Source organism: Nyctereutes procyonoides, unplaced genomic scaffold, assembly GCF_905146905.1.
Source record: "Nyctereutes procyonoides isolate TBG_1078 unplaced genomic scaffold, NYPRO_anot_genome, whole genome shotgun sequence".
Taxonomy (NCBI): domain Eukaryota; kingdom Metazoa; phylum Chordata; class Mammalia; order Carnivora; family Canidae; genus Nyctereutes; species Nyctereutes procyonoides.
In genome coordinates this window covers 15,433,871-15,447,287 of record NW_026575044.1, presented here as the reverse complement: position 1 = coordinate 15,447,287, position 13,417 = coordinate 15,433,871, and the positions used below count along the sequence as shown (strand labels likewise).

The following is a 13,417-nucleotide window of genomic DNA, read 5'->3' as shown; positions in this document are numbered from 1 at the left end:
GGCAAGAGGCAACAAGACAGAGCCCCTTTGAGCCCCGGGAGGCCTGCCGCCCTACCACGACCTTGGACTTAGCCCAGCAAGACCTCCACAACTACACGACTATAAATGCATGTTTTCAGCCACCAAACTGATACTAATTTGTTTACAGAAGCCACAGGAGGCTGACCCAGGACAAGTGACAACAAACTGGACCCAGTGTGAAGATTAAGTGAGATAAAGTCTAAAAAACACATAGCTTTGCTCTCAGTGCTTCCAAACGATCAGGGGGTTCCCCCATGCTGCACCCCAGCTCCTGTGCAGGCCAAGAGGCCCTAGTGTCAGCACTGAGCTTGGCTTTTCTGACGGGGCCATCCCTCTGGAAGAGGGTGAGCAGCTTCCTCAAGCCCCATGAGGCCTGTTAACATGCCATGGACTGGTTTCTGTTTCCTGATTCCAGTCCTGGGAACCAAGGGGAAGGGGCCAGGGGTGCAGAAAGAGCCCCCAGGGAGCAGTCTCAACCACCAGCTGAGGAAGCCCTGGGAACAATCAGCAATAGCCTCAGAGACTCCATCCAACGGGCCAGGACTCAGGAGCTGCCAAGGGCAGGCAGGAACTGGACCCCCATCCTGCATGCAGAGGGCCCGGGTCTGCCGTCATGATCTTGTGGCAAGGAGGACCCAAAGCTACACGTTCATCACCCCATCTGGGCCAGGCTCGCTGGCACCATTTCGCCCAGTTCTGTAGCTGGTGCTCTCCACCCTCCTGTGTGGCCATTATGATCCCATTCCATAGAGGGACATGGACACGGGGCAGCTCAGCACCTTGCCCACCGTGTCGTTAGCAGCAGAGCTGAGGTTCAAACTCGATTCCAGACCCAAAATGCCCTGCTCTCCCATATTTCATTTCTGTTCACAAAGATCCAATTAATATTTCAGTCATTATTGATTTGATCCTGGCAGCATGAGGACACAGCTAGCACAGACTATTAATCTTTATTTCTACCTTGAAATGCACTGGCCATGAAAACAGGGAAGCCTTAAGAACCACACACAACCAGACTAGAGACAAGCCCAAGGGAAATTTGGGGCCAGATGAGGAAACTTTACGCAGGTTCCAGTGGCAACAATCCCAGGTCTGTGCACCAATCAGATGCCTCGGGCGTCCCGTGGCCCCTGCGCCAACCAGCAGGCAAGGGAAGATGCGTTCCCTCCCCGCCCCACGCACATGGACTCTCACCGCACGGGAATGTTGCACCAGCCCCGGGAACTAAATTTACCCCGAAGGGATACCCAGATCAGAATGTTCTCTGCTACACAATCCTGCCCTGGGTGTCCTCCTTGTTCTGATTCCAGAGCCAGGCAGTGTCGGCTGTAGAGCTTAGCCCTTTCAATTGGGCTTGAAAAGCACACACATGAAGCCAGGCCACAGCGACAGATACCACATGTTCAGACAGGGAAGAGGGGTACAGCTCAAGGGAGAGCCAGCAGGAGAGGGCAGGACTGGAATAGTGTAGGTGTAGACAATGCCCACAAGAGGGTTAGAGGGGTGGAAGGAGAGGAAGTCTGTGTCTGGGCAGCTGCCACCAGCGGGAAAAAGTTCCTTTACAAGCTATCTCCTGCGTTCACTCCACTACAAACTGAGAAGCCCCCACATCAGGTTGGGTGATGTTACTGACCCAGTGGGCAACGGCCAGTCCTCAGGGACAGAGCCCTATCAGCCAGCTCTCTGGGAGGGTGGCCCATGGCCCCAGCACATCCTCAAGCCTGCAGGTGCGATGCTGCGGAGAAAGCAAGGATGCAAGCGCCGGCCTTAGGGGAGCTCAGTGTCCGAGCCACACGGAACACTGTCTGCTGAGGCAGCAACTGAGGTTAGGAACAAGGGAAGAATAACATTGCAAAACCCTAAGGTTCTCACAAAGCCTCACCCACTCAGTCCCTGCTCCACACAAAAGAGGGTCCTACGGAGCAAAAGCCCCAAGAGGCCTTGGCTCCCAAGGAGGATTCTGAGGCCAGGAGGCACTTCCCCACTGCTTTCTCCTGGGAGCCCGAGCACCAGGGAGCTGCCACCTGTATTCCTCAAGAGGAAGATTCATCACTGTGTCCTCTGGCCTGTGTGTGTTGGTGCAGGGTCTGGCTTGCTGCCAGGGGTCCCGGGGAGGGGACTCCACCAATCACCAATCCTCCCACTCCTGGGCCTCGGCACTGGGAGTGAGGTTCCCAATCTCACACAAAATGCTTTGCTGATGAGGCTGGGGGTTGAGCTTCCTGTCCCTGAGCCCCTCCTGACAGACAGGGGCTGCTGTGGCCCGGCACCTGGGTGCCTGACGGCAACCACGCCTGCTCACCTGCCCCTTGCACCCCCACTTCTCACTCCTGCCACACGGCACCCACACCCCCCATTCCCTGCACACACCTGCCTGAGCAGCCCCTTCCCTGGAGCACCCTCACTTCACGGGCCCCGGGAGCCCCGCCCGGCCCCACAGGTCCCTGGCAGATGGCCCCATGGCAGCCAGGGTCCTTGCTGGGCCCCCCACACCCTCTGTCAGCAGTAGTCCTGGCGCCCGGCAGCACGGCAGGGGTGAGAGTTGAGTGCTTATCTCCCCGTTAGATCACAAGCCTGTTTCAGGCAGGGCCCTTGCCGTCCCACGGTGCCCGGCTCACAACAGACCTTCAATAGCTCTGTGTTAAATAAAATAATCACCCTTTGTCCAGGCCTCAGGGGAGGCAGAGAACGGTTGCTATTTCTAACGGCAGCAGGAAGACAAATAGTGCCCTGCCCACCACCTCCCCCCAGTCCCCACGAAGTGGCGGTCACTTCTCTCTGCTCTCAAACCAATAAGGCTTCTAGCACGTTCTAGCAAGAGTCACAGAGACGGCCAGGGGCACCTCGGGGAGAAGGTAGCCCCCACCCCAGCCACACAAATGAGGGGCTGAGGGCAGGGCGGGGCCTGGGAGCGGCCTCACGGTGCCCAGTCCAGCGGCTGTGGCTGCCCTGCGCCTGGCAGGTGGATCCGCCACGGCTGGTACCGACCTCCAGTGTGGGGCCAGGGCCAGCAGAAGCATGTCAGCAGGCACAGCCCAGCCCAGCCCAGCTGCTTTGGCTGAACATGGCTTCGGGACCGTTGGGGACTGGAGGCTGTGCCACAGCCAGTCTGGGCCACACCATGACCACCCAGTTTTATTGGTGGCTGGGTCCACGCACGGGGGCAGCACAGGGGTGGCATCCAGCCTGTGGCTCAGCTCTGTGCCCAGAGCAGGCCTTATTTGGGAGGGTAGGCCAAGGAGGAGCATAAAACCACAGCCTGAGGGGAGCCTACAGATGAGAGGACAAGAAAGACCTGCAAATATTTGAATTCCTTTTTCTCCATTCCTTCTGTTTTTAATGCAACACAAGGAAGATTATCTCCTCAGGTTCCATTTCTGGTTCCACCTTTGTCCCAACAGCATGGATGAAGCAATAAGATCAGGCCCACGGGATATAAGAGGACAGAAATGGGAAGAGCCCCGAACATGTGGACAAGACGCTGACAACTAGAGGGACAAGCTGGGCAAAGGGAGCGGTTGCCTAACCAGCAAACCAAAGATGAGGCTTTTGCCCCAAAAAGCCAATTATACAAACAAGGGAAGGGGCCCAGAGCCAGGGGTGTGGAGCCCGTGGTGTAGCAGCTCTGTGACCGACAGTATGTTCACAAACGTGAGATTTGATGTTCACTGACCGGCTGGATGCAAGTCACTGGTGCCAACTGTCTTTGGCATCAGGAGCAGAGTAAGAAAGCGGGTGTGGGACCCTCTGTACTGACCAGGTCACACACCTTGGCAGGGGCAGAGCAGCAAGATCACAGCAAAGACAGGCCCCTAACCGCACCGGGAAAGTGGGAAATGTTTCCCTCTGGGAGGAGAAGACCCAAGAAGTGTAACCAAGGAGGCCGGGAGGGCAGGGGGCCTGAGGCTGCTGACCCCTTAGCATGGGACAACTAGGAGGACAGAAGTATGGGTGGGAAAGACAAAACTACTGGAACCTGACTCCCAGGCCACTGATAGGCCAAGGCTTGGGGTCTGAAGGGACGGCCAGATGCCCCCCAAGCAGGCCCGGGCTCGGGGGCAGTACCCAGTGTGATTCTGAGGGCCAGGGATAGGCGGGGACATGGTGGCTCCAGGCGGACAGCAAGCGGGCCCTCAGAAGGCAGGGGCAGGAAAGGATAAGACCCAGCACATCCCAGCCAGGCAGCCAGGACTTCCAGGAAGGGAGGCAGCGTCCCAGCTCAGATGGCTGGGACTGCTACTGCAAGGGTGCTAGACCTCACCCTGAGGCAGGTCTGGGCCCAAGGGGATAAGGAAAGGGTTTCTAATAGCAGAGAAGCCTCTGTGGGGCAGAACGGTGGCTAGGGTCCCTCCTGGAGGGGTGTCGGGGGCATAGGCCCGCCTATGTTGCCACCCCAGCTTGTCTGCTCCCTGTCCTGCCCTAGGCTTTGTCATGGTAACACTTGCTCTGTTTTGGAGGGGAGTCCACATGGCTCAGCCCACCTTCCAGGCTGCTTTGGGGCCCTGCGGGAGCAGGGACAGTAAACACAGCCAGGATGGGGCTCTCTCCCCAAGGCCTGAAGCCTGGCCTCTCCCTGCCATAGGACGCTGGGCATATCACCCACCACTAGGCTTCAGCGCCTTACCTACCAACAGGGAGGCTAACAGAACCTGCCTCCAGGGCTGTCACAGGGACTCCCTGAGGTCGTACAGATCCCAGCACACAAGAGATCAGCAAATGGTGAGCTGCTACTATCATCTGTGGGTTTATAAACCATCTTCCTAACCTAAACGTGGGATCAAAACCCAGACCTGTGACCTGAGGGCGTCGGGACACAGGCCAAGCTGGCAGGAAGCAGGTGCCAGAGAAGGTGCACCTCCTGCCTTGGAGGGGCACCCACGTCAGTGGCCCATCGAGTGGCATAAGTCAGCCTGGGGGGCAGTAGACGCTGGGGACTCGCTGCCACAGAACTGTATACACACTTAGAAACCGTTAAAGTGGTAATGCTATGTACGCTTTATCAAGTTTTTAAAAACGCACTGAAATGACAGAGTCACAACATGACCCTGGGTGTACTGACCATAGGCCCAGCACATCTATATCAGCCACATGTTCAGAGGAAGCAGAGCTCTGCTTGACTCGATTGTCCTGAATCTTTAATTCAAAGATAAACCAAGCACACTTCATGTCTTATCTAGTTATTGGGTTTTGGAGAATTTGATCAGTGGTGATTTTACCATCTTTTTCTAGTGTCCTGCTGCTTGGGGCACTAGAATTCTCATTATTTTCTTGGTGGTCCAATGCAGTGACAATTGTAAAGAACACTAGAAATTCCACGGTGCCCTCAACTCCCCCAAATCCTTAGAGAGTCAGCTACCTTTAGAATCACTGCATCTCTACAATGTCCCACACACTGACTGGCACAGCAGAAACAGCCACAGGGGTGGCTAGGAGAAGGCAGGGGTTCTCAAAACACACAGCCCCAGGCAGTGGGGCTCACTGGCCTTGGGGGCCCAGACAGAGCACAGGGGGTCCACACCCATGCCTGATGGACAATGGCATGTTGGGGGGTGGGGTGGGGAGACCATCATTTGAAGACAGAAGCAACCACAACACAAAATGGGATAGATTAACTCTGGAAAAGGCATGGGTGGCACACAAGTGCCCCCACAGGGATGTGAGATATTCTGTTCCACCCAGTGCTGGCGCCCAGGGACGCCGTCCTCATGGAAGGAGGGCGTCCGTCCTCATGGAAGGAGACTGGGACTTGGCACTGGGGAGGGAGGTTGGTCACTGACTTCAATTATCCTAAAAGCTTTCAGATGTCTGACCAGTTGATACTTGTAAGAGACATAAGAGGAGTCACCTTTAAACTCTAAGACCTTCATGCCAAAGAACTGTCTGAGATTCTTATTTCAGGTTGGAGGCTATTCTGAGGAGAGCCAGCTCCCTTTCTGGGCAGAGGCCAGGTGGTCAGGTGAAGGGCAAGGCTGCCCAGACAGCCCCGCACCGGGGCCTACCTGTTACCAGACCCACTCACAGCCCCTTGCCCTGGTCTTTCTCTCCTGGCTGCTGGGCAGCCTTGATCATGGAATCCTGGATGCCATCAGAGGCCCCAGAGGTCACCTATCCAGTCTGCTCACTCCCCAGAGAACAGTGCTGCAGTTGACAAAGGTGCTGCCTTAGGCTCTCATCTGAGTTCACACACAGATCAGGCCCCTCGTGCCATGGACAAGGGACAAAGGTCTATGGTAGGGAAGCCCTGGGCAGGGAGCAGACAGGTGGACTCTGTCCTCAGACCTGCCATTCATTCAGCTGCCTGTGTTGGGACAGACGGCGAAGTCTCACACCCTGGAATTTCAGCAGGAGCGTGTCTCTGCCCCTCACTTCATGGGCCCAGGGCACAGACACTGTGTGGTTCCCAAGGCAACACAGGGCCTGGGGGGCGGGCAGTGCCACCAGGTCCCAAGCCAGCTGCGAGCCAGCTTCCCATTCACAAACACTGCCTCCTCCCCAAACCAGCTTCCCCTGGCTCCCTGCCAGGGCTCAAGGACACCCCTGCCACCTCAGACACCTGGGCAAGAGGAAGTCTGCAGAGCTTGTGTGGGCTGACTCTGGAGGTCAGCACCGTCTGTCCTGGCCAAGCAAGTCCTAACATGCCCAGTGCTGCGGTTTTTCTACCTGCTAACAGACGCTGCACACCCCTCATCAAGGAGCACGAGACAGGGTGACATTTCCAAGTGACAAAATAGAAAGTCAGTTCAGGCATCTGAGAAACCCCGCGCAGGCCCCACGGGCTCTGGGAGGGCAGCAGGGCAGGAAAGCCCTCTTTGAGGCAGAAAGGGTTAAACCCAAGTGTTTAAATATTTAGCAAATAAACCCAAAATGTCACACAGAGCCTGCCAGGGCTAGTGTGGTAACCATGGCAATCGATGGCCGGCAGCACCAGGAAGAGGCAGACACACGTGAGGGTGGCAGGGAAGGAGGCTCCCAGGCGGGCCAGCTTGCAAGGGCGGCCAGGAGGCCCCAGGCACCACATGCTGCCACCCCAGAGGCCAGAACAGGGCCGTGGCCATGAGGTCAGCCAGCCACACAGAGGCTCTTGCCTCCCCTACTGAGTGAGGGGAGTATACGTCTGCCCACCCGCCCCCACGCTTGTCCTCATTCCTTTGTCTATTCTCACTGGACACCTGCTCTGTTAGGCGCTCCGGGACACAACAGCATCACGTCGTCCCCACCGCACGGACACACAGGGAGCCAGTGTGGGCCAGAAATGCAGGTTACAGTTTGACATCAGACACTCGATGCAGGGGTCTGAGCCAGTGCCAGGCCAGCTCCCAACCAGCAGAGTGGGGAAGCCAGGGACGCTCCTGGAGGTCTTGGGATCACAGGGGTCCCTGATCTATCTGTCCAGAGCATGCCTGGGCCACCACCCCAGCTCTGAGCCAGTGAAGGCAGGTGAAGTCCATCAGCCAGCCAGCCAGGGACACCTACCTGAGGAAACGTCTACTAGAGGCCTTCAAGGACAGAGACCTGGCTCCAGCTCCCTTGGAAGACAGATACCCCTTCTTTCTCTTCTTTCTCCACAGCCCCAAATGCTCCGGGCCAGTTTCATCCAAACATACAAGGTCTCTGCTCCCAGTGAACACAGGGCTCAGCTGGAGCCTCATCCCCTGTGACACTTGCCCTGACCCCTGTGGCCACTTCTCAGCCTGGTCCCAGGGCATCAAGGTCAAGGACAAGTGGCCCCCAAGGCAGGGATTGGCCTGAATTATTTCTGGGTCCCCAGTGCCTGACACCAGGTAGTCCTGGAGGGTGCAGTTCAGGGGGACCTAGTTCCCCAGGAGTAGGGAGGGCGAGGCCCAGAGCCAGACTCCGCCTGAGCTGTCCTGTCACTCCCCAGTGGGAAGACACCAGCAAAGCATTCAGCAGCGGGGCCTCGAGGCATCTGGACAGGAACGCCTCCTGCCCCCAAGATGCCCACATCCTTGTAGCCGCATGTTACACACACACATGCTCCAGCCTTTGGCCCATCCTGCTATGGGAGGTGAGCCCTCAGGAACATAATTTATGTCCTAGAGTTTGAAGCCATCTCTCTATCGGCTGAGAACTCACTGGCATTTAATAAAAACACCCACTTATACACACTGAATATGTCACAAGTGTCCTAAGTCCTCGGCACCCATGTTTCAGTCCACGTGCTGGGAGGCCCAGATCTCGATAGCATCGGGAGAAGCCTCCAGAAACCAGCATCAGGTCGTAAGAAGATCAACCCCCACACACAAGAGTGGCTACCTCCCCATTTTTACTTTGAATATGACCAGTCATTACAAACCCATGAACCATCTCTTAAGCTCCCCTGCACCACTGGGCAGGGTGAACTTTCTGCCCTGTTCTGTGCCCTGCAGCTCCTGCATCCAGGCTTCACCAGGCTCCACTCCTGCCTCCAGAAGGTATGCTGCTCTGGGATGGCGCCAGGCTCTGAGCCACAGGCACCTCCTCCCTGGGGCGGGCATGAACACCCCCTCCTGCAGGCTCCTCCCCAGTGAGAGAGCCCCTCCCCCTCCTGCAGGCTCCTGGACCAGAACCTGGCCCATTATTTCCTCTCACTGCCAACTGGCCCCTTCCTGGCAGCTGATGGACACATGCAGTCTCTATAAAAATGGATCAAACACCCCTCCCTTAGCACTGTGTCCTCTCCAGCTGCCACTCTGGCTTCCCTACACTCACAGCCAAACCTCTTAGAAGACTGGCTGGCATTCACTGTCTAGCCTCCTACCAGTGCCCTGTGACTGCCATTCCCAGTGGCTGCGCAGATGAGGGGCACATGGACCCTGCCACACCCAATGCAAATGACCAGTGTCCCCAGCACTTTGACCTCCCTGTGGCATAACCAACACTTCTACCTCCTGGGTCTCCTCTGGCCTCTCTGACTGTCCCTTCTCCTGCAGGGGTTGGCCCTGTCTCTCTTCTCACAACCCCCTCTCCCGGCCTCTGCAGCCCCAGCCAGGAGATGGTTAGGTTCCTCCCTGCCCCACCCTGCCAGACTTCAGACTCAGCCACCTCACACTGACCTGGTTATCACTCCCAATGACCCTCCTTCTGTGGCTTCAATCTGAATGGCAGTCCCAACCCCCAAGCTACCCAAGCAGCAAGGAGACCCCTCCGCTTCTACACACAGGACCTCCATCCTAATAGATGACCAAGTCTGGTCCATTTCACTTGTTCAACATCCCTCGTGCACAGCCCCTCCTGTCCTGGCTCTTGTCTTACCCTCATTCAAAGCATCACCAAGCTTGAAATTCTTCCACAGTTCCCACTGCTGCTGCCCGTACTCCATGGATCCGTGTCTTCTTGCCCAGGACCATGTGCAGAGTGCAGCTGGGACACACTCTGCAGACTCCCAGCTCAGGGTCTTGCTTTCTTTTGAGGTGTCTTAATCACCCTGCCTGCCATGGAACACGTCCTTGGTTAAGCTCAAGTGTTTTGTGTGAATTCTCTAACACACGACAACCCTTTGTGGTAGGGACCATGACCAGCCCCATTTTGCAGCCCCATTTTGCAGGGAGGAAGTTGACTAAGGGGGATTAAGTAACTTGCTAAAGACCACCAGAGGCACTGAAATGGACAAAGAGCATGATCTGAACCCAAACCCAGCTACCCTGAAGTCCTCATTCTCCACCCCCTGCTATCCTGCCTTCTGGGATGGAACCACAGACATGAGTCAGAGCCACCTTCACTCAAGGGTGGCAACCATAGGGAAGCACAGGTGATTTCGGGTTTCCAGGGCAGAGCACAGGGCTCCCAGGCCAGTTCCGCACACTGTGGACCCCATCACAGGTGTGGCCAGTGCAAGAGCGAGGGACAAGGAGCTCAACCTTGTGTCCTGGTTAGCGGCTTCCAACATGAGGCTCTGAAGCCTAGGGACAGGAGGCCAGCCTGACCACCAGGGTGGGTGGTGACGCTAGACTGCACGGTTACTGGGACTCTCCTAGGAAGAACACCATTTTCGAAGTTTTGGTAAATAAATGAAATGCATTGTTTTTGTGTTTTCATTTCTTTCCAGGTCACACTGGCCTGGGGATAACAGATGCCTGATCCTTTGAAATCTCCATGCTACAAAGACCCAAACAGAAAAACCTGAGGAGAAATGGGGCAGCCATCTTCAAACGACAGAGGCTGCCTTGTGGGGGGTGTGGGCACCAGGGCTGGGTGGACGTTCTGGGGAGGCCCACTTCCTTTCAGGGGAGGGCAGACTTTCCAAAAACCCAGGCTGTTCATCAAAGGAGAGCCCCCCTCAACCAGGGGAGGAGCTCCCTTAAGAGGCAGTGGCTCCCTGTCACAGGCAGTGTCCTCAGAGCTACAGGTGATCCAGCACAGGTCACCTCTGGACCTTCCAAGCCTGAGAAGGTGAAGGCACCTCTGGGAGCCTTCCAAGCCTGAGGCCCTACTACAGGCAGCTAGAGTTTGCTGAAGAGCTACCCAATTTCAGGATTCTGCCTCAAGAACATAAGCCATCCAAAATGACAGTAAGAATACTATTCCAGAAGATACCCAGCCTCAGGTGTGTGAGAGTGGGGGGGGGGGCAGATAAGAGGTGCAGACACAGTTAATTGGGTCTCTGCTAAAACTGAGCCAAGTCAGTGGTAAGTGCATCCTCCACACAAGACCCTGCCACCAAGCCCATGGAGATGTACCCCACCCCGGTCCCCCCAGATGAGAAGAAGCTGGCTGCCCGGCCCCACCCCTGCAGGTGCCCCAGCATTGCCCTCTAGACACTCGCCAGCAGGTCCCCCCGTTGCTGCAGGCGCAGAACTAAACCAGGAGGTTAGAACTTGGGAAGCTTAGGATCCCCGAGGAACCGAGGCCAAGATCACAGGGCCAAGGAGCAGTCCCAAGTGCTTGGACACTGGACATCTTGAATCAGCACCCTTATATATTCAAAATGGGCACCAGAGTCCCCTGCTCTCTGTCAGACACTGCGGGTCTGGGGAAATGCAAAGGTTAATGACATTGCCTTCCCTAAGTTTCAGGAGAAAGACACAGAACCGAGAACAGGGTAGCTAGCCCTGGTGGCGCAGCGGTTTAGTGCCGCCTGCAGCCCGGGGTGTGATCCTGGAGACCCGGGATCAAGTCCCACATCAGGCTTCCTGCATGGAGCCTGCTTCTCCCTCTGCCTGTGTCTCTGCCTCTCTCTTGCTCTCTCTGAATGAATAAATAAATAAATCTTTAAAAAAAAAAAAAAAAAAAGAACCGAGAACAGCAATATAGCTGGGCCGGATACATCCGAGGGACCTGCCTGTAGGAACAAGCCTCCCACACTGACTATGGGGACCTAAGCTATTCCCACGTCCCTCAGGCAGGAGAAGGCCCAGCTCTAGGTGGAAATAGCCCTACTGGAAAGATAAGGGGACAGTGGGAGCCAGGGACCGCTGACTCCCCGCGTGACAGGGCCCCAAGGCCACAAGGCACAGCTCCAGCAGGCTGAGGGTGCAGGCAAACCCCAAGCCAGGGAAGGGCGAGGGGGGTCCAGCCTCCTGCAGGTCTAGGTGCCCACCTGGTGGACCCACCTGGTGCACGGATGAGCCCAGCTGGAAGTGGGGGGAGCAGAGGTCACAGGAAGGCCACCAGTTTCCATTTCTCAAACACCTACCCTGGACTCTCAGAGTCCAGAAAAGTGGGTGATGTGACTTCCATCCTTCACATGGGGAAACTGAGCCTGGAGAAGCTGTCACTAACTCAGGGTCATGCAGGCTGAAGGGTCTGAGCCAGGACTCGATGCCACTGCTTTCACATAGTTTCTCCAAACTGTGAGTTCCGGGCCATGAAGAGTGGCCAAAGGAAGCAATGTCCTCTGCTACCCGTAACTAGGGCGCCATAGATACTGGGTATGAGCCGGGCCCCAAGGGTGCTGAAGGACATGGTGGCACTGCCCCAGGCTGGGCTGGGCCAGGCCAGGTCCTCCCTTTCCTCTTGGGCCTGGGCGACATCTTCCCCCAGGGCAGGGGCATACATAGCAAATGGGCTCCCTCCAGATGAGGACGTAGGGCTGCAGAGGGATGGAGGGCATCCTGGGCCCCATGGCTGGTTTGGGGCAGGGTGGGACCTGGCCTGGGGCCTGGATGGTGACTCTTGGCCTCCGTCAGTTCCTAAGCCTGTCCCTCCTGCCTGTGCTGGGTCCTGCCTGGGGCTGGCTGGACAGCAGTCTGGATCAAAAGCCACCAGTTCCACGTAGATCCAGCCCTGTAAAGGAAGCTGTCTGGTAGAGTCTGACACAGCCCTCTGAGCACACATTCTGTCTGAAAGCCTGCAACCCCCGGAGACTAGAGAGTGCTCTGGTCATCGACAGCCTGGAGCCATCCAGGCCCACCCCAGGGCCCCTGACACCTCCACCCCTGCCTCTGCAGCCACCCCACCCAGAAAGCCTCATAACAACAGAGAGGAGATTAGTGTTTCCGGCTTACAGAGCACTCCCCATCTTGTCCTCCCAGCAAAGGTGCTCCAGACAGAGAAAGGTTGCAGGGCTGGCCAAAGACATGCTGTGGGAAGAGGTCCTGGCTGAGACTCAACCCAGTTTTTCTGACCGAGCTCTGGTCTTTGTCAATGTGTTGCCTGCGGCCCAGATGTGGATCTAGCAGCCCTCTTCCAGCCAAGGGACCGGGATTATATCCAGACTCACATGCATGTGAGGAAAAGCGTCTGGAGCAGGTCAGTTGGCAGGGCAGGGCAATGGGGGGACCCTGGTGTCCCAGGAAGAGGATGCAGATCTATGGACTCCTGCCTGCCCTTCCCGGCCCAGAGGGCCCCTGCCCCCGTCCACCAGACTGGAAGGGCACCCAAAATCTCTATGGGAGCTGAGTCACCTCTGAGCGGAGGAAATGGCAGCCCCCTCGCCCACATCAGACTTGTATTCTACCTAGAAAATGACTCCTTCCCCGCCTTCAGGGTTCAATGGGGGTAGAGTCTACACCACTCAGAACTACAGACTGCTGGTGCATTGTGAGAGTACAGGTGCATGCAAGGGGACACGGGACAGGTCTGCCTCAATGGGGGTCAGCGGCTCAAGCTCTGAAAAGGTCCAGCAAGAGGCAGAAAAGGCAAAGGAACTCCTGAGGCCTTCTCTCTTTTTATTTATTTATTTATTTATTTATTTATTTATTTATTTATTTATTTATTTTTTATTTTTATTTTTTTTTCTGAGGCCTTCTCATAGTGCAGGAGTGCTGGGTAAGGATCCTGGCGAGGACTGCCCGCCAAATCACGAAGCCATGTTTGCTTCTGCGACCTCCAAACAAAGAGGCTGTCATAGCTGTTCTAAAGTCACAGGGAAGCCCCAGATCCCCCCTTCATGAGGGTCCAAACTGGAAGGGAAGAACCATGATCACACCTCCTGCACACTCATGCAAGCCACCTCCCA

The 13,417-nt window shown here is 56.4% G+C and overlaps 1 protein-coding gene across 2 annotated transcripts in view; it reads right to left on the bottom strand.

Moving 5' to 3' along the window:
• Nucleotides 1-13,417, bottom strand: part of KCNN3 (potassium calcium-activated channel subfamily N member 3) — a 133,243-nt gene that overhangs the window by 84,164 nt on the left and 35,662 nt on the right. The window lies entirely within an intron of this gene.